Here is a 21,753-nt window from a genome sequence, read left to right as displayed (position 1 = left end):
TGCTGATGGAATTCCAGCTCTTTTCTACTCTGTCGTCATCGTCTTCTTCTGCTTCTGCTTCTGCTTCTTTTAAAAATGTTATTTATTTATTCATGAGAGACAGACAGAGAGAGAGAGGCAGAGACACAGGCAGAGGGAGAAGCAGGCTCCATGCAGGAGCCTGATACGGGACTCGATCCTGGGACTCTACGATCACGCTCTGGGCCAAAGGCAAGCGCTGAATCACTGAGCCACACAGGGATCCCCTTCTTTTTTTTTTTTAAATATGGAATGCTTCACAAATTTGCATGCCATCCTTGCTCAGGGACCATGCTAATCTCTGCATTGGTCCAATTTTAGTATATGTGCTGCCCAACCGACCGCTACTCTGTGTCTTTAGTAAATGTTTCTCCCCCTTTCCAGCGTCCATGCCTTTTAACTTCCTTTTCTTTCCATTGCATCAGAAAGGGATCTATTGTCAGGTCACTGTACCATCATTGCTTAATTACTCTTCAGTGCGATGAATTTTGGTCATTGCACCTTTCCATATAAATGTATAGTTCCAACTTTTATTTCTAATTGTGGAATACATTTTATTCCAAATTAAATTCCGGTATCATAAACAGATATTCAGACATTTTCTCAAACATAGGCATTTTTGTTGGCTAGGGGATAAGAAAGTCAATGGAGGGAGTCTGTCTCCTAAAAGATCCTGCCCTGTTATGCGCCACTTTAGAAACTTTCTCTTACAGTCCCCATTCCACCCACCATGCAGCAACCAAGGCTCCAAACAACACCCCCGGGCTCTGCTGGGCAGAGCCTTGCCTCAGGCCATACTGTGGTTCTCCCACCTTATATCCAGGTCTACTCTACAGATGGGGGCAGGCCCTACTGGGCCTCCAGGACTGATCCAGATGCTCAGAAGAATTTATAGCCTCAGGGTAAATTTTTGTAGTCTGTGGATACACACTTCCCCCTTTCTGCCTCTGCTATGCAATTTTGCTTCAGGATGAGTTATACCCTGGGTCTCACCCACATCTGATTTAGAGGATATTTAGGTGAGACTTTTGACTTTAGAGTTGATGCTAGAATGAATTAAGACTTTGGGGGCTATTGGCATAGAATATGTGTATTTTGCATGAGAAAAGGACACGAATTTTGGAGGGGCCGGGGCAGAAAGCTAAGAACCAAACTGTGTGATTAAGTAGTAATTTTTTACTTTGCTTGCTTGCTTGCTTTGAGAATGGAAACCATCTGCAACACTGTCTATATTAACATGACTTCACTATCCACCTGCCTGCATTCAAGTGACTTCAATATTCCACGAAAATTTTGCCAGGAAGTTTTCCAAGAAATTGAAGTTGCATTGTTTTTGCTTCAGGAACATTCTGAAAATCCATTTCTCCATACAATGTGAAACTCTATGACCCTCATCATAGTTAATAGCCCCTTCCCCAGACAATAGGCCTCACAACCAGACTCACTGCATGATTGTTTATCCTTTAAAATACACTTTGCTAATCCTTAACAGTTACATCATGAATTTTGCCCAATCCCAATCAGGTCTACCCACTGAAAGACCTTAAAATATACCTCTAAAAACCTCATAAGTATCCCTTTTTTGCTCTCTTTCTTCTAAAATGCTTGTCTCCCTTACTGCTTTGTTTTATCAATGGCATCTTTTGGTGTCTTTTCAGGGAATTTGACAGTCAATGGATTTTTATTCTTATTGTAGAATAAATAAGAAGCCAAACAGGATCATAATAATTTCTATTTCCTATCATTTTAACATGAAATGCTCCAGTAATGGGCCTATTTGTTCTCTCTTTTGTTCCAAATACAGTAAAGAATCTTTTTTTTCTTTAGCACGTCCCCCCCAATCTTATTGCATTTAAAGCCTTTTAATCTTTCACACATTGTTTCTTCTTTCCTTCTAAGCGCTTCTACTTCCCTCCTTACCTTGTAGTGAGAACACTGCCTGCATCGCAAGACAATGGGGAGATTAAGTGAGATAATGTTTGTTGAATATGTCGTGATGTAAATATCAGGGACAGAGTCCTCCTTCATTTTCCCATAGTTCTTTGCATTTACCTTTATTTGAGCACCTGCATCTGGCTCTGTCCTTCACCAGAAACCTCAAAAAAGTAAGAGTTGCAATCTTTCCATCCACTTCAATATTTTGCACAGTATCCGAACCAGAAGTTGGTTCTCTGCCATACAGGGCAGAGAAGAAAGAGACCAGACAGTAACGGCACCACAGTAGACTAAAGAACAGGTGGACGAATGTTCAACAAGCCCTGACTAAAGTCGGAGACCTAAAGGCAAGTGGGTAGGTGCTGAACCAAGGTTAGAAGCAAAAGTTCAAGTCTGCACACAGAGGCAAGTGGCACCAATGGTCTTTGGTCAGGAACATCCCTGTCTTGAAGGGGTCATAGCCCCACCAAAAGCACATGTGTTCCTGGATTGCCCTACCATGGTCACGGGCCATAGTTCATTTTTACAGCTTCCTTCCTCTCTTGAGTACTATTTCTTTCTATGGTTTCCGGCAACAGAAACCACTATGTAAACTCTTAAAAATTCTCTTCCCAACCTTAGTACAACGTCCGACTCTATCTAACATTTTTTTCCTTTACCATTAGGAACTCCAAGATAACCAGGTCGCTTTCTCAGAATATCCCCTAAAATGTGATTGGAAAAGAAATCAGACTTACCCAGGGCCACCGGAGAGCAAAAGGACTGTGTCTAACAAGTATTTAATGGACAGGTGTCTACATAATAAGTCTGAGCCTCATCATTCAGCCAGAGGACATTCATTTACTCTGGCTAGTGTTCAAAATTCTCCGGACAGGAAAGCATTCTGCTCTTTCCCTAAGGGCTTTATAGTACCCTCAGATTAGAAGAGCGAATTCATGTAACCCAAGGATGCACACATTTTCAGAGCAGTGCCAGCTTTCTGTGAGCTGATGCTGTTCGACTTTTAGCGTTGAGTGTAATAAATAGCAAGAAGACTACATTATGGGGATCTCTGGGTGGCGCAGCGGTTTGGCGCCTGCCTTTGGCCCAGGGCGCGATCCTGGAGACCCGGAATCGAGTCCCACATCGGGCTCCCGGTGCATGGAGCCTGCTTCTCCCTCTGCCTATGTCTCTGCCTCTCTCTCTCTCTGTGTGTGACTATCATAAATAAATAAAAATTAAAAAAAAAGACTACATTATTAAAAAAAAAAAAAAAGGACAGGAGGGAATTATTTTTTCACTACCAGACACAGAGAAAAGTACTACAGAATTTGCCTTAAGTTCTTTTTGGTTGGGATGCATATTTATTCAACTATATGACTTTGAAATCTGGACCCTAGCAGCAAAACTGAAACTAATTCTTTACCTATATATGCATACACGCACACACACGTGCGTGCATATCCAACTCCCTTAAAACATGCCTCTAATGGATTCCTCAACCGTGTTTCTAATCAAGACTTACAAATTCAAAAGCCGCTAGGGATAAGACAGGTATGATGTTACGCACTATGCAATAGTAAAGACTATGGCAGAGTCATATGGCCCATGCCCTGCCTAAGAATATTCAGATTTCTTTTTCACCGATATTTATTTTGCTAATTGAAGCCACTGCTAGCCAAATTCAACTAAAGGGCCCCAGTTTGTGATCCCCACAACTAATCTCTGCCAAGGCTCCATATACAAGCACATTATATTCCTCTACTTCTCTCCGTTGCTCTAAATGAGCCATGAAAACACCTTACTTTTGGCCTCAGAGCAAAACTCAGTCTGAGTTCTAACCTTTAATACATTCTCCAGTTGTGCCACTAAGAGTCACAAATAGCATTCGATTCGCTGGCCCCAAAATATTTTCTGGAGACATACTTAAGGTTAATCAAGTTTCCACTACGAATCATAGTAATAGGTGGCTTTTATTAAGCGCTTACTGCATGCTAAAATAAAATCGTTGCTCTCCCCACGTTTCATAAATAATGAATAGTCAGGAAAGGTAAGAGCTGCTGTATGACTCACAATTCAACCGACTCACGAAAATCCACATGATACTGTGTACACAACAATCACTGCTGTCTACAGAGCGGCCAGTGTGGACTTTGAGTCACGGAGTGTGTGTGAGTGTGTGCGTGTCAGCGAGAGAGAAAGAAAGCGAGTGAGAGGGAGGGAATGATATAATCTCCAGGTAATTTTATCTTCCAATGTGTAAGTGCGTGTTTGAACAAACAGCGGACCGGCATGTAGCTTTACCCTGGACACTTCCAGCTCTCACTGTCATCCAAGATCTCTCAAGGTGCTTTGCAACGTCGTTCACATCATTATCGCTTTAATGTTAACAAAACATTGAAAATTTCTTTCTCAGCTTAACGAAAAGCTAATAAAAGTCCTTTTTTTTTTTTTCTTAATGAATGATTCTAACTATGTGATGATAATGCATAGGCTGGGCAAGTTACGAGAGAGGCAGGAGATTCCAAAGCATTAGCACGGCTGCGGAAAGTTAGTCTGGGCTGTAATGTTCTTGTTAGTAAGGAGTAGGTATCTGAAACAAATATGCTCCGTAACAAGTGGGTACGGGGTTGTGATGTCAGGACGTTCTAATTTAAGGGTTTAGAATTCCTTTTAAAATTCTAGGAAGACGTGTGGATAGGAGCATAAAAATTTATCTCCTAGAGCACAGGTGGACAAATTTTGGCGATGAAGGCCAGTCCCCATCGCAACTACTCAGCCCTGTCCCTGTCCTAGGAAAGTGGTCGCAGACAACAGCCAGAGACCACATGCAAATGGATGGGCATGGCTGGGTTCCAATAGAACGTTAAGGACACTGAAATTTGAATTTCATGAAGCTTTAATGTGTCACAAAATATGATTTTTCTTTTCATATTTTACAACATTTAAAAATATAAAAATATTCTTAGCTCATGGACCATCTAAAAACATGCAGGGAGACCAATTTGGCCTACAGGCCATATTTTCCCACTTTAACTATCCTGAAACCTAACGTTAGAAAGGCTGATTGAATGTATTTTGCTGTGGAGTAAGAAATTTACGCAGGTCAATTCGGTCAGTGTGGCTTCACCCCCTCCCAGCATCATCTCACTTTAACTACCTGGACCAAAGAAAGAGGGGACCATCTCCCTCCTCTCTACATGGGGCACTTCCCCTTAACCATTTGGACCCTACAAATAACCCTCTGAGTTTATTCACTACCTCACTCCTCATATAAAAAGGTTAAAATGTGACCCGTGATTTATGCAGTTTAATCGTGAAGTTAGATGAGTGTTTTTGAGAAATAATACTATAAGGGGAAAAAAATGCTCTCGGATTGTTAAGTAAAAGAATCAGAGAAACCACACCATATACATAATACGATCCCAATCCTGGGAGGGGAGAATTACCTTTCGTTCAAGGTGGTTTGGATTTTATCTTCATGATTCTCAGTCTTTTCAGAAGTTTAATAATTATTTAAGAAGAAAACCCATTACGTTTTTCATCCTCTTTCTAAATATCATCCCAACCTTCGGAGCTGATCTCCCTCCATTATGTGGCTTCTACTAACTCTGATTTATATCTCCCGGTCTTAAATCCCAATCCTTAATACTCAGCCTCCACCTAAAAATAGAATCTCTAATAAGAGCCATTAGAAATAACACGTTGTGGCTCTAAAAGCTGCTAGACTGTTCTAGGGAAGTGAGCCCTTGTTAAAGAGAGACTTTTAAAATCACTTTGTCCTTGTCTGTGAATGGCTTTATTATTTAGCCAAGTTACCTGATAATTAACACAGATCGACCAATTAGGCTAACATTAGTGTCACCTGATGCTTGCTCTGAATCCTGGCTTTTCTGTTTAGCACAAATTAAAGCCTACTAATTAAATAAATTTGAATGCCAATAGATAGAGCCTGGCAAGAATCGATTCAGAAAATACTATGTTCAGTGGATTTATGAATGCTCCCTTCCTAAACTGATATGAACCCAAAAGGAAGGGAAGGGCATCCAACTTAGCATCCTATATGATAAAAGGTTAGAGTCGGTTAGAGTTTGCAGAACGCAGGTAAAACTAAGCAACACACTCACCATCCACAGGACCCTGAGCCCACGGTAAATTCCCGCGTAACGTAAATGTACTCGAAGCTGGACAGAGGCCGGATGCATTCGCTCACTGCTCTTGCTCTGCATTCATTCCACGTGCCTAGTGTCCTTGGGACCCGGGATCAGAGAGCAGGAGGCCCAGAGCATAAACGACGACAGCAGCGTGATGAGCCAGTTTTCAACTTGGGGCTACAATTCATTTGACATGTTTCAGATTATGGGCTTAGAGCTCTATATGGATTTGCTGAGCCTGCATGCAATGGACCAAAGGCCTTCCATGACGTTCTCTTGCAGTCGTTCCTTCTCCCGGTGTTAGGAAGCCACACTTTTGACTTTCCTACAGCCTCCTAGCTCACTGGCTCTCTCCTTTCATCCAACCTGTGTGTTACCAGCACAGCTCTGATCATGTCACTCCCGCGTAAGAATCCTTTGCGGGCCCCCTCCACCTACTCAATACATTTAAAAAATAAATAAATTCAAGGTTTCTTACCGTTGGCCCTGACTCTTCCCAAATTGCTTTGTACTACATTTGCATGCATAGTGGAAGCTTCAGACTCTCCCCAGATAAGCCCTGAGCTTTCTTCCCATTCACTTCTCTGTTGTGTTAGCCTATAATAATAACAATGAAAGATCATAATAGCCATAGTCTATTAACCTTTACTATATCTCATTTTGTCCTCATACTAACCCTAATACAGTAGGTATCATATCCCCATTTTAAAGATGAGACTTGGGGAAATTAAGCAATTTGCCCATGATCATCTACACAATTCAAATGCAGGCCTCTGAATCATATGCCCACTCCCTTGGCCGCTTCAGTATACGGCCTCCTTCATCTCACTCTATTCCAAATGCCCTCACAACCAACCTCCACTTAAACACACACAGAAATTCTACCCATTGTTCAAGACCCCCCTCAAATGCTACCTCCTGCATAAAGTCTTCCCTAGTCACCCCTCTCCCACAGCTCCAGAATATGTCCTTTCTGCCTATGGATCTGATATGCCCCAAGTCTCAGTAGTGATCTCAAAGTAAGACATTTATTCATTTTTTAAAAGTAAGCTCTAAAGCCAATGTGGGGCTTAAACTCAAGACCCTAAGATCAAGAGTTGCATGCTCTACCAACCAAGCCAGCCACGTACCCCACCATTTATTCTTTAATATTAAACTTACAATGACTCTAAATTTTGTCCCGTGAATCACAGGATGTCTATTTTTCCACCAGTTTCTCTCCATATCTAACTTCTGGAAACCCCTGTGAAATACATACATGCTCCAAATCTATCTTGAGGCTTGCCCCATCACCCATGTTCTGAATTACTGCTACATCAGAACTCTCCTGGGGATCTCTTCAGGGTGTTCTCTCTTTCTGTAGCAATTTGCTCCAAGACTGGACACCAGTCCATGTTGTTGACCACCAATTTCCCCAAAAAGTCCACCAGAAAAACTTGACCGAGCAAAACAAAGTCTATCAGACTTACTGCAGTAATGGAGAGTGACTCCTTGACCGCATCTTACAGATATCTCACAAGAGAGAGATCAGAAGAGGACATTTTTAGGATTCTGGGATCTGGCTTAAGGAGGAGTCTTTTAAGGCAAGAAATGAATTGAGATTAGACAAGGTTTATGATACAGTAATTTAAAACTGATGAATATAGAAACACTCATGTCTTGAAGCAATTGGCAATAAGTATGGTCTGAGAAGTGAACTGTTGCCTAAACAAGCAGTCTCTCATCCTGATGGAACTATTTACCCATGTGAGCAAACCCTTGGCTCTGAGAATTTCCCAAACAGTAAAGTTATTTACTAGTTTATAGTTTTATCACAGAAGAATTACCTAGAATGATCTGGTTGTTTGCCACAGTCTCACTTCCAAACTCTACACCATTTCCTGATCCGTAGCTAGTCTCAGGCTGTCCTGTGTAACGAACTGTTTTGAGTGCTTATGAGATAATGGAGGCACAATGCCGAGAGTCCTCCTTTTGCCATTAATAGCAATTATTCTTGGTGCTCGCAGGCTGTAAAGGCAACCATGGAGTTCCTGTTTAGCCCCCAGAATAAAAGACCAAAGACAACACAAAGGTGGAAAGGGAAGGCTGACAGGCAAGGTAGTGAGTAGATCAAGGGGAAATGAAAGGGAAAATATCAACCTTCACAGCGTCAACCATGAGTCATCATGATACTGAGCTGTCGAAGGCTTTGTTATTGGTTTTCTGTTGGAAGCTCTTTGGTAGCCTTTCCCAAGTGAAGTCTCAAAGTTCACGCCCATTTAGGGGTGAAGCCCTACCAGGCTGAAAGGGGATATTGAGGTTGTGTGATCTACTCAATCCATGATGATTTCAGAACTCTAATGGTGATTACAAGGCAACTCCCACAACCCATTCCACTCACTGCCTCGTGATTGATGTGGTGCTCTCTGAACTTACCCACTGAGAGGTCCCTAATGACAGAGAGCAAACTTTAACCTACTGTTGGCAATATTACTACTTTTGGGACCATAACCACATTGAAGATAGGGTTTCTAAAAACCACCACCATGGCCGCTAAGTTTGAGAGGCATCACTTCCTATTTATCAATATATTTGTTATTACTCTGAAAGGCTAAGATGCTGTTATTGTAGCTGCTAATGTATTAACTGTCCCCCAGCAGAGTTTATGACAATCTGCTTTATGGAAGATTCTCCTCCCTACACACACTTGAGGTTCAGCATCAGCTTGTTTTTATTTTTAATTTTTATTTCACATTATCTCTCATCGCTGTAAACACAGGCACTCATGTGCACACACACCTCTCAGATGCTGTGGCCTCAGGGGAGCCAGGCTGACTGAAAAGTCATCTAAACGAAACCTCCCCGTGGAGCCGCACAAACAGGCATCACCTTTTGCCCTGTTCCTCCCGACATGACACAAGCTCTCCGGGGCACACGGAGGTGACTGAGGTGAGGATGAGGAAGGATTAGACAGAGGGGAAAGGGAATCCCAGACCTACTCTCCAGAGGCCATCTCCTCAGACCCTCAAAAGCCCTCCAAAGTGTTCAATCGGACCAAACCTCATGTTTCTCTGGGTAATGAAGGCTGCAGAGGTAATAGAATCATACTTACCACTGTCAAAACGAATCTGTTAATAGCAAAGTTTGGGGCAACGGGTTGGGTCGCCCATATCTGTGAGGAAACTGGTTTCCTATTTAGAGAAAATGGAGCTGTTATTCTTAAGCAGGGAGATGCCTATTGTGTGGGTAATTACAAGGAGGCCTGGCTGACCTGGCAATGAGGTGCTGTAGCTAAATACCTGAAGGCAAGGGGAGCCCTGAAATGAAAGCAGAGGCCCCATCTGCCAGGCTGTAATGATTGTGCTATTTGGAGGCAGAAAGGTTTGTCTGGAGCAGCTGGTTTCTCTCCAAGTGACCTTTTAGCATTTCTGCTTTTGCCGTCTGACAGATGTGTCAACTCAATAATTTCAAAAGCCCCTGAGTAAATAACCAATTGTGAGCGAGGATGACCCAAAGCGATGACAAAATGGCTGCACGCGGCACATTATGGAGCATAATGCCGAGTGACGGAACCAGGAACATTATCAGAAGGAAAAAACATTTTAGTCTTTATCTTTGACTAAATGGCTTTCTTACCCACACATGAGTTGTTTTTGAAGAGGGGGAGAAAAGGGAAATGTAGGTTGAGTGGAGGGCCTTGTGGTGGCTTTGCCCGGGGAAGGCTGGCCTGGGCCAGGCGCAGGACCCAGGGGCCTGTGGACGCTCAGGGTGGCCCCTGCACTCTCACCCCCGTGGCCTCGGGAGCACTGAGGGCCAGAGCCCACAGGCGCTGGGGGGACCCAGGGCGCTGGGGAGAGGCGATTGCAATGGACCAGGCTTGGTGGCCCTTCAAGTCTCCAGAACAGTCTCCACTGGCCAGGCTGGTGCTGTTGGGCTGTGAGAACCAAGGGGGCCAAGGGGCCATGGTTCAGAAGCCAGAGTCGAAAGGGCCCCTCACAGCAGGAGCCAACCTTCCCCAAACATGCAAATGCAACTGTCTGTGATTCCTCCAGATGCACACGGAGCACCCTTGCGAGGCCTTGGGATTCACTCAGCACATTCGTCCCCTTCCCAGGCTTTCTATGCCCCTCGCTGTTCTGCTGGAAACACCTGGAAACACCATGAATTAAGGTAAGAAGCCCCACCCGGCCACCCAGCACCTGCAGGGGGAGGGGGAGACTCTGTCAGCCCAAGATGCTTCGGGAATCACATTTCCTAAGACATGGATGTTCACATGTTCTTTCAGTTTTGCTTTAGTGAAAGTGTCAGGGGTTTTTCTCCTTCTCCACCACCCCAGTCCCCATTTTTTAATGAGTCACAGAAGTTTAGACTAAATTGAATATTACACTTCAAAGGCGCTTCTTCCCAGAGACAAACGGTTATTATGAGGGAATTGATGTAGTAAACGCAAGCCGGGCTGTGCTAAAGGCAGCTCATGCCAGCTTGTGAGTCAATGTCAAATTTCCAGGAATTTTGCAAAGTGATTTTTAAACCGATGGTATCCTGATATCAGTCACAGTAGTAGTATTTACACCACGGAAATCGGCAAACTATAAATCAGGGCTCCTCCCCCTAGATAACTGGCTGTTACACACTTGTCAGAACGCCGCTGACACGAATGAATGTGAGCATTAGAGAAAATACTTCCATTTGGCCATGAGATCCAGTTTCCTCTCTCTTTTCACAAGTTCCTATCATAGACTCTAAACTCAGGAGCCAAACTGAGGTTGATCAATGCCATAAAATACTTTCTCATTTGAAAGAGGTTTGAGAAATGTTTAAAGACTGGTTATGGGGCAGCCCGGGTGGCTCAGCGGTTTAACACCACCTTCAGCCCAGGGCCTGATCCTGGAGACCTGGGATCGAGTCCCACGTCGGGCTCCCTGCATGGAGCCTGCTTCTCCCTCTGCCTGGGTCTCTGCCTCTCTCTGTGTCTCTCATGAATAAATAAATGAAATCTAAGAAAGAAGAAAGAAAGAAAGAAAGAAAGAAGAAAGAAAGAAAGAAAGAAAGAAAGAAAGAAAGAAAGAAAGAAAGAAAGAAATGTTATATTCCCTAATAAAAAAAAAAAAGCATTGCCTTTTTTTAAAGAAAAGTGCCAAAAAATAAATAAATAAATAAATAAAAAATAAAGAAAAGTGCCCCAAAATAGCACACACAGTTCTCCATATTTGGGTCTTACTTCCATAACCTTAGTCTGCTCCATTTTGGCTGATCTGGTCTGCAAAATGTCCAGAATATTCCATATTCATTCCTGCCACCAAGCCTTTGTTCATTATATAATTCCGGGTCAGAATCGCATGTCTCTGCCCTACCACCTGTCCCATCCCAAGCATCCTTCAACGTTCACCCTACCCCAACTCTTCTCTCATAACTCTGGACCATGATTTGTCTCCTTTCACCTCCAACTTCCATGGTATTTTTTTTTCTACTTCTCACTTTGGCTCTTAATCATACAATACACTGCCTTGCATTTTTTCTCTTTTTCCATGAGAATACCTTGCCCACTTAAGTGTTACCTCTGGCAAGGACTCTGTATTACATAAGAGTGTATATTTTCCTCAATCCCTGGCACAGCGCTACCAAAACACATGGTCGGGACTTAAGGCCATGATGCTCCACTGTCTGAATATGGACTCCCCAAAGGAACTTTCAGTAGATACCTCCCCCAGGCGTCACTCCTCAGAGATCCTGACTGAGTTGGTTTGTTGTGTTATAAAGGTTTTCAAATAGTTACAAATCCATCTATTTTCTGTTCTCCAATCCAGAATCCCTGAATGATTCTCACATATAATTATGGTTGAGAACCATGACTTAAAAGAGACATGGATGGATGGGTGGCTGGATGGGTGGATATAAAACTAAATCATGCAAGATAATTATCAGCACTTCTTTTTTTGCCAAGGCTGATGCACAGCTAACCAAAATATACCACTATGGTCTTTAACACCCTCTACTTGACCATGAGCTCCCTAAAAGCAGAGAATAAATCATAGTTGTAGCAGGATCTTGTCTGTCAGGATCTTGTCTGGCACCAAGTAGATCTTGAGGGTTGGGAGAGAGAGAGATTTCTCTTTCCTGTGTATGCAGTTATATTCCTCATGCCCCAACCACCTGGCTAATAAAACCTTCAAATTGTAACTGAGATGAGACCAAAATAAGAATGTTGTTGTTGTTTTAAAGTTATGTTTTTAATAACAATAAGATAAAGGAATGATAAGTTAATGGCTTGGTGGAGATGATGAAAGAAAAAAAGCAGGAAAGTTCTCTCTCTGATCTGCTTCCATTTTTCTTCCTCGAAAGAGACTAATATTCAGGTTGCAATGGATGGAGCACAAATCTTAGTAGGGGAGATAGTAAGAGAGTGTCTAGCAGCTTTAAAATGTGTTCGAGTCCAGATGCATTACATCTAAGACAATTAAAACAATTTGCAGCTGTTACTGCAGCTGCTAGTGTCCTGGGAAAAAAAAAATCAGAGAGAATGGGAAAATTGCCAGAAGATCAGAGTTAAGCAAATGCCTCAGATTTCAAAAAGGGAGATTTCGTATTCTAAAGCCAGAAGAGTTTGACTTTCATAGCCAGCAACATTCTAAAGTGTATTCTTAAAAAAAGAAAGAAAGAAAGAAAGAAAGAAGAAAGAAAGAGATTTTATTTATTTGAGAAAGTGAGAGAGAGAGAATGCAAAAGTGGGGGTGGGGAGTGCAGAGGGAGAGGGAGAAGCAGGCCCCGCTCAACAGGGAGCCCAATGGGAGCTGGATCGGAGGACCCTGGGATCCTGACCTGAGCCAAAGGCAGATGCTTAACTGACTGAGCCACCCAGGGGCCCCTCTAAAGTATATTCTTCACTGGATAATTTATATGCACTTAATAGGGAAAGAGTGATCACCAGAGACCAGCAGGAGATTGCCAAAAAAATTCAGTGCAGACTATTTTTGTACAGTGACTATATTAGAAGGAGAATAGATGGAAGGAATATCACCGGTAAAATTTATTCAAACACCAATCAGAATTGATTACAAAAAAAAAAAGTAGTGAGTCCCTACCACGTGCTGGGTACCACGTAAGCCTTGAGGATAAAGTGCTCAGTCATTGCCTTGAGGGGAATGTCAGTCTAGAGGGAGAGATGGAAAAGAAAACAAGGCCAGGCATTATGGGGTTAAACGTGGGTGTAATGGAGAAAGATGAAGGGAAGCTCTGAGGTGAGGGACAGAGTCTAAGAGATCGGCATCTCATTGTAGATGGGAAGGACAAAGAAATAAGCCAGGTTGAAGGAACTGGGGACTAGGGACCTCGAACATGCCAGTGAAAGCGAATAAAAGCTGCAAGGCTTTGAGTTGATGGAGGGCAGGATGGCTTATGGAGCTGCAGGTAGCCCAGAAAGCCTGGGACATAGAATTCATAAAATTATTTTTTTTTATTCAAAAGTAAATTTTATTATTTTGATTGATTTAAAATCTTTTCAGCTTGATTTTTTTTTCTGAAACTAAACAAGAAATGTATAGTTTTTCTAAAAAAAACAAAAACAAAAACAAACAAAAAAAACAATGATGTTTTATAAATTGCCCTTTCGGATTTTTTTGTTTCGGATTTTTTTTCTGTTTCAAGGAAATCCATGCGTTCAATATACTTGCTCGAAGTTTAGCCCATGCCAAATGGTTGTTTAATCCAAATAGCTGAGCAGCAAGCTGAGCTGATCCTTCTGGCGAAGTATGGTGGAACAGCCAAGACCATTGGGTAGTGGAAGAGAAGACCACACATCCTGAGCTCCCCAGTCTGGAGAGTGAGGAATGAAAAGAAAAAGGCAGGAGAAACCAGCAAAATCAGAAGTGAAAGCCATGGTGGGGAGTTTAGACTTGTATCCTTGTATCATATTTCACAATATGACTGTGGATACAATGGAGGCCTGCGGACTGGGGAGTAATGAGGAGGATTTGTAACTCTTTAGAAAATTGTCCTGTGGCATGTCAGTGCATAAAATTATTAGCAAGTAGGAAGAGCTTTGTTGGCATTTTTCTATACCCTGTTTTTGATGCTCTCTTTTTATTCAATGACTGTATCAAAAATTGGGGCAAAACCTTTTCACAGATGACGCGGATCTGGGAAGAAGGCGAATGTATTGTTCAGCATTATCGAGATTCAAGAAGCTGTCAAAGGTAGGATGAAGCCAGCAAGAGAAAATGTTAAACTGCATTTATGTTTAAAATATAATTGACTGTTGGAGGGTAAAATGGGTAATCCCCACTTTGTAGCACATATAAACTCTATTTGAATAAATTTTACCTGTGTTAGAATGCCCTATGACCCTCTTGCTATGATTTGGGGGAAAAAATGAAAACAAAAAAGAAAAAAAACAAACAAGACTCTGTTGGTGATTTCACTGTATTTGAATCAAGATAGGCAACGACTCTACTAACACCACCAGCTCACATCTGGAGAACTGTGTCTAGTTCTGGATCCTCATACCCAGTGACAATGTATTTGAAGACCTGGACTCTAGACAGTATAAAAAATGGTAGAAAGACACATGTGAAAAAAGACAGAGGTCCCTAACCTTCTAAAAGAGTAACTTCAGTGGACTTACAATAGGATCACCGAGTGAAATCTCTACATAAGGAAGACATTTTTAGAAAAAATAATTTTGGGGGGCTGGGAGGATTGTAGAGCCCTGGCTGACAAGGAAATTAGAATTTGCAAATGGGATGGGCAGCCTTACAGCCTGTCATCTTCCTCCCACTAGAGATGAGCGCACCATCTCTCAGAGAGGTCCACTGAAGATGATCGTGGCTAGTGACAACCGTGAGATACTGGGCGTGTTCATCCAATTTGTTACAGATACTTGACTGGGATTTTTTTTTTCCATTGGAGGAAAGATTGGAGTCTTCCTCCCTTGAGATTCTATTAAACAGTTCATCACCACCACACGGACCTCTGTGTCACTAAAGGATGAAAGGGGAGTAACTTTACTCCATGCCCATTTTGCCACTTGAGAGTCACCCTTGCCTTTGATTCAGTAGTTATCCTACAGTTTGGGGAATTAAGTCCTCTTTCTATTGGACTGTCTCTTAAAGGGTCCCAAACATCTCTTCTTATTTTTTCTTAAAACGTCAGATACTTTCATTGTCACAGATGCAGTGGTATAAATAAACAAGGATGTCAAAGCTTTTTGGATGAGTTCCTCCTTAGGACATCTACGGCAAGACCCAGTCATTCCTTTTTGTCCGTCTTAGTTACGAGCGTGAGTAGCCAATGCTTCACGAGACCCATGCTTTGTTCCTATACTTCTTAAAAGTGTTAAATTTTTTTAAAAAAATTAATTTTAAATTAAAATTAAAATTTTTAACTTTTTTAAAAAAGATTTTATTTATGTATTTGAGAGGAAGAAAGAGTGTGTGAGTCGGGGTGGGGGGTGGAAGAGCAGAGGGAGAGGGACTAGCAGACTCCATCCACACTGAGCATGCAGAGCCCGACTGGGGCCTCCACCTCAAGACCCTGAGATCATGACCTGAGCCGAAATCAACAGTCGGGGGCTCAGTAGACTGAGCCACCCAGGTGCCCCAAAACATCATGTACTTTTTGAGAAACAAGTCTGACAGTGGTTCTCCAGTCGCTTTAGACCTCTCACATGTGCAGCGATTTCGAGCTCAGCCACAGGGATCCTCCACGCATCTGTGAGGGCCACCCGTTTCCGGCAATCTCACCCTCACTATTGTACACCGTGCAGAGCCCACTAGAGCCCACTGCCTCCAGAGTCTCCTTCCTTTGCAAATTTTTCAGTCATCAAGGCTACCGACAATATGCACTTGGGCTCTGAGAAAGCTCTTCCCACACCCATGACCTTGGAATTCCATCGTGATACAGACTACAATATCTAGCTTCTCTGCACAACCTCAGTCCCATCGCTAGCCCTTCGCCTTCCTCCTTTTGTTTCCTTGCTTGCACTCCATGTTCTTCCAAGAAAGTTTATTAAATAATCCTGCTTCTAATCTACCCACCACCCTGTCCTGTCAAATGCTATCGTCTTGATAAAAATCCCCAAACGGGCCCCAACAGACTTTTCTTTCCATCATTACAACATTCCTAAACCCTTCTTTCTCTTTGAAATCTTAATTCACAACCACTCCCCCACCACCACCACCACACACACCACACTGCAACTTCATTGAAGAAAACCCAGTTTCTTTAAAAGGATAATAGTTTTTGTTCTATTTGTTCTTTTTCTATTTGTTCCTTAATCTATTGCAATCTGCTTCGTTCCACCCAACTGGTTCTCACAATGGTCAGTTTCATCCTACTGGTTGACAAACACAATGGACACGTTCCACTTCAATTATTACTTTATCTTCCTGCAGCATTTGTCATTTTTGACCATTCCCTTCTTTTTAAAATTCCCTTCTGCCGTAACCTTCAAGATTTTCCTCGTGACTGACTGACTCTTCTTTTTGAGTTCCCTTGTCTCTCTCCAACAGCCACTTAAAAATTGATCTTTACCAAGATTTTACTCTCAGTGCTTTACTTATCTCATTCCTCATACTCTCCCTTGGGTAATCTCTTCCATGCACAAACTTCAACTAATGCTACAGATGATGACATCTGACCTCGGGGCTCACATCTCTACTTGCATATGCCACAAGCTTATGACTTCAAACTGACCAAAGCTGACCTCATCATTTTCCTTGTCCCCAACCCATCAAAAAAAAAAAAAAATTTTGAGGGGAAAAGTCCTTTTGTAAATCTAAACTGTCTAGTCTTCTTATTCGGCTTCACCTTTCTACCACCATTTTAATTCTGGCAATGAATCACTAAATTGCAAAATAATAGCATACCCAGAACACTTAGCAAATAGAGATTAGAAACCCTGTTCTCAAAAAGTGATCAAACACCAAGTGAGTGTTTTTTTTTTTTTAGATTCCTATCATCACTAAAGAAATGAAATGGGAAGGGTAGCCATAATCACGTGCAGTTGCCAGTCCCTGATTGCAATTTTTCAATAAGCAAAAACCCAAACTCCAAACTGAAACATACACACAAAACTCTGAGAATGCAAATGTTCCGTTTCAAAAAAAAAGGATTTTTGTGAACACGTCTGCTACACTGAAGCTCACTAAATTCCTCCTTCTCTGTTGGCAGTTTACATGACAAAACCATATAAGCTGCTGTGTTTCAAGGAAAAAAATCTTTAAAACTCTCCTAATGCCTCCTCTGTAAACACAAGTGAATTTGTTGTCGGAGGTGCTCTTTCTCCTTTCATGAGTGAGGCTAAAATCTTCACTGATAAGGTCAGTGTCTTTTTTCTGCTCTGAATGAATCCTCAGATGGAGGCTGCCACAACAAAAATGAAGTCATAAAAAAGGAAATCCCAGACCAAGACTACCTACGCCGAAGTATCATGCACCCCAGCATATGTACGGAGTGCAAGCCTATTATTCCACACCTGGTGCTACACGAGAGCAGATTCTAGAAGTACAGAAATAAACAATTATTTTGACAAAGCAGTATTATTGGCTGGCAGGCAGTAAATTTGCTTGAAATTCTAACAACCTCCCTGTAAAGAATATCCACCCACCTAACATTCTTTCTTTGGATGAAATCTTATAATAGCAAATCTGTAATTACATTTCCTATTTTCATTTTTTCCCCCCAAGAACACTGTTGGCCTCTACTGTATAAGAACTAAAGTGCATCTATCTCCATTAGCGTTGTCACACGGGTTTTATAAAATCATATTACAAAATGTGGGTCAGTGATCACTGAGTCATGTAATTTATCAAGACAATACCCAGATGCACTGTTTGACATTCGTTTTGCAGGGACGCAATCTACTGGTATAAACAACTCTGCAATGCCTACCATTCTTCAGAAGCAAAGGCCATTTATGACTGGGGGGAAAATCAATATCCAGAGTTCCACTATCAAATACTTAATGTCCCAATGTTTTATAAGATAATATATCAGTGAAAGCCGACAGGATACCTCCATTGGATAATATATCACCTCTTCAGCTTGCCCTGCTAATTATGTTTCCAAAATCAGAATTTCAGAATCAAATAGGCCTTGGCCTTTTATCCCAATCCCCTGATTTACTAAGGAGGACCCTGAAGTACAAACACTATTGAAGGGCAGGTAACTTAGCCTACTGCTGGTGATGAAGCCAGGTGGAAACTACAATTTCCCTGATCATAAATTCAATAAATATCAGATTCAATCTTTTTCAAATTTTGTGTGTTGCATTACTTCTCCATTTCCTTCATCATATTATTAGGATAGAATTAATTTTCTAATCCTTATTACATTTAACTTAATCGACATTTTTTAGTGACTGCTCTCTACTAGGCACCAAAATACATACTGGAAATAATAGGGGTCCTTTTGTCCTATGCACCACCAAAGCAGGGCTTTCAAGGGTGATGGGAGATAAGACACAAATGTCTCCCTCTTGTCTCTCTAACAGTTCCTTGTCAGTCTTTTTTGTTGGCAACTCTTCCTCTGTTACTCCTTTAAAATGTGCTTCTCTCCTTGACCAACCTTCTCTTATGACACCCTTGTTCTCACTCATGATATCGTCACTCCTAAGACCTTGACTGTGACTTCAACCCTGATTACTCCTAAATACATAGCATCTGAGCCTTGGTCCCATACAGCCGGGTGTCTACTGCATCTCCAGTGGATGTCTCGCGAGATCCTTAAGCTCAGGATGTGGGGGTTCTTATTGGAGGTAACAGTCACAATTTCATTTTGCAAGTACCTCATGCATGTGTCAGTTGTGACGTCTCTCTCTCTTACTAAAGCTGAAACACCCTGAAGGCAGATCTTATGTCTTTTCGCTTAAAGACCCTCGGCACTCACCCTTTTTCTTGGGATATATATATATATATATAATATTTTTGAATGAATAAAACTCTGATCTATGCATCACTCAAACCAAAATTTTGGGTTTTCCTGGAGGACACATTCTATTTCCAGTGACTTGTTAAGTCCCATACATTTTATTCTCTTAAATCCTTCCCCAAAATATACCTTCATCTTTATCAAAATACTGCCTTGGTTTAAATTCAATTATTTCTTACTGGGGCCATTGTCATACCCCCTAAATGTTCTCCCTGCTTCCAGAATAACCTTCTCCCACACATTCTTACACATGGAACATTCTGAAGCTCAACTCAGATACTATTTATTCTTTGCTTAGAACCCTTCTGTGGCTTCCTGCTACCTGAAGGAAGAATTATGAGGTACAAGACCTACTGTGATCTGGCTCCTACCTACCTACTCACCTTTTGGCTTTTTCCAGTCTCACAACTCCCCATTCTACTCACTCTAAACTCCCAGTAGTTCCCTTTGTACCCAAAGCCCATTTGCATTGAATGCCCTTGGCCCATCTCCAGTTGACAAACTTTTAATGCAATTTTCAACTAAAAACTTATCTCTTGGTTTCCCCCCAAGCAAACTTTAAAGCTCCTTCTTGACATTCTTAATTGTGCCTGATACACAATTATATTTCCATTCTAATAACTGTGACAATGAGGGAAGCCTGGGTGGCTCAGTGGTTGAGTGTCTGCCTTTGACTCTGGTCATGATCCTGGGTTCTGGGATTGAGTCCCACGTTGGGCTCCCTGCATGGAGCCTGCTTCTCCCTCTGCCTATGTCTCTGCCTCTCTCTCTCTCTGTCTCTCATGAATAAATAAATAAAATCTAAATAAATAAATATCTGTGGCATTGAAATCCCTGTGTACCTATCTCACCCACATTGAACAGTGAGTTATTTCAGGGCAGAGACTTAGTCTTTTCTACTGTGTAGTCTCAGTGCTTAATAAAGTTCTTGACATGTAGAAGACATTCAGTAACTAATAATGATTATTATGTAGCCTATACACAGCCCTAAAGTCATTAAATTTTCTCACATTTTTTTTATGTTTTGATTTAAAATTCAGTTAGGTAACATGCAATGTAATATTAGTCTCAGGTGTACACGTGAAATATTAATTTCAGGTGTACAAGACAGCGATTCAATATTTACATACCACACCCTGTAATCATCACAAGTGCCCTCCTTAATCGTCTTCACTTATGAATTAAGGCCCCACTTCATATTGTCTTGTCCACTTTAGTATTACTAGAGGCAACATATGCCTTCAAGATATGCATGAGGCTGAACAAATAGCGGGCAGAGAAAATGGTTAAAAAACAAGGCCACACTACACTTTCAATCTATCTCCCCATCTGGAGAAGAGTGAGAAATGGAGAGAAATAAAACAGTGGCAGTTTCTCAAAAAATTAAAAATATAACTACCAAAGGACCCAGATTTCCACTTCTGGGCATATACCCAAAAGAACTAAAAAAAGGGTCTCAAAGAGATATCTGCACATCCATGTTCATAGCAGCATTATTCACAAAGCTAAAACACGATAGCAACCCAAGTGTTCATCAATGGATGAATCAATAAGCAAAATATGGTATAGTCATGCAGTGGAGTATTACTCCGCCTTAAAAAGAAAGGGAATTCTGATAATGTTACAACATGGATAAACCCAGAGGACATGATGCTGAGTGAAATAAGCCAGTCACAGAAAGGCAAATATCGTATGAAAGACAAAGATCATATGATTCCACTTATATGAGGCACTTAGTAGAGTAGTCAAAATTATAGAGACAAAAAAGTAGACAACCCCCCTGGTGGCTGTCAGGGACTGGGGGCAGAAGACAGTGTATAGAGTTTCAGTTTTACAAGATGAAAAGAGTTATGGAGGTGGATGGTGGTGATGGTTGTACATTATCAATGTACTTAATAGCACTGAACTGTACATTAAAAAATGGTTAAGATGGTAAATTTTGTGTTATGGGTATTTTACCACAATAAAAAAATTTAAGAATTTAAGAGGGAGGAAAAAAAAACCTACATTAAATTATATTATAATTCAGTTTAAAGCTGAAGAATGTAAATTGCTTTCCAAGATACTTTCCATGCCCCTGCACGGGGACTTTGAGTTTAGATGATTTGTGCAAACAAATTGGAGGCTCAAAGTAGTGGTCTGAGCACAGCATGTGTGTTCTGCATCCATCATATGGTAAAATGAGTTTCCCAGGCTGACCTCCCTACTCTGATTCTCTTAAAATATTGGCAAGTAATCTATGGTAGACTTTCAATCAACGCTGCAATCAACCACAACAGTGAATATTTAAGCAAGGTCTGAAGCAGGGAATTCATTTGCCTATTTCCTATGGGGACTTGACAAAAGATGTTTCCCCTCTGAGTTTAAAACTGTGCCACCCTCAAAGCTGGGTAAACTCTAGCTCTAACCTCCAGACACCCTCACCTATGACCCCAGCCACTGAATGAGTGGTTTCGTTGACGCATTGTTGGTGAAGACCAAATGGAGAGGGTCGTGTTGTTTCCTGCGGCCTTCTCTTCATCAGATGGAATATGAGGGAAATAATTCATAGAGAGGGAAAAAGGAAGAAAACAGGAAGCAATTATAGCTTACAGTCCTCCAGCGCATGTGTAGCCAAATGTGTATCCTTCGAGAAATGCACTTGCTGGTTCTCAGATCAGGCCAGACAACTGGCTCCAGGCCAGAAAAGAGACAGCGAATGCTCAAATGCTATGAAATATTCGGGAAGATTATTCACTGGGGTCTACACTGCCCATCCCCACAG

At 41.7% G+C, this 21,753-nt stretch overlaps 1 non-coding gene across 1 annotated transcript; it reads right to left on the bottom strand.

Annotated features, from left to right (window-relative positions):
* Positions 1-259: 259 nt before the first annotated feature.
* On the bottom strand, positions 260-363 carry LOC140620468 (U6 spliceosomal RNA). The gene has a single exon (XR_012020252.1). It is a non-coding gene; the product is annotated as a U6 spliceosomal RNA (small nuclear RNA).
* Positions 364-21,753: the final 21,390 nt, after the last annotated feature.

This window comes from Canis lupus, chromosome 28, assembly GCF_048164855.1.
Source record: "Canis lupus baileyi chromosome 28, mCanLup2.hap1, whole genome shotgun sequence".
In the NCBI taxonomy this organism is placed as follows: domain Eukaryota; kingdom Metazoa; phylum Chordata; class Mammalia; order Carnivora; family Canidae; genus Canis; species Canis lupus.
This window is presented reverse-complemented; position numbering and strand designations above follow the sequence as displayed.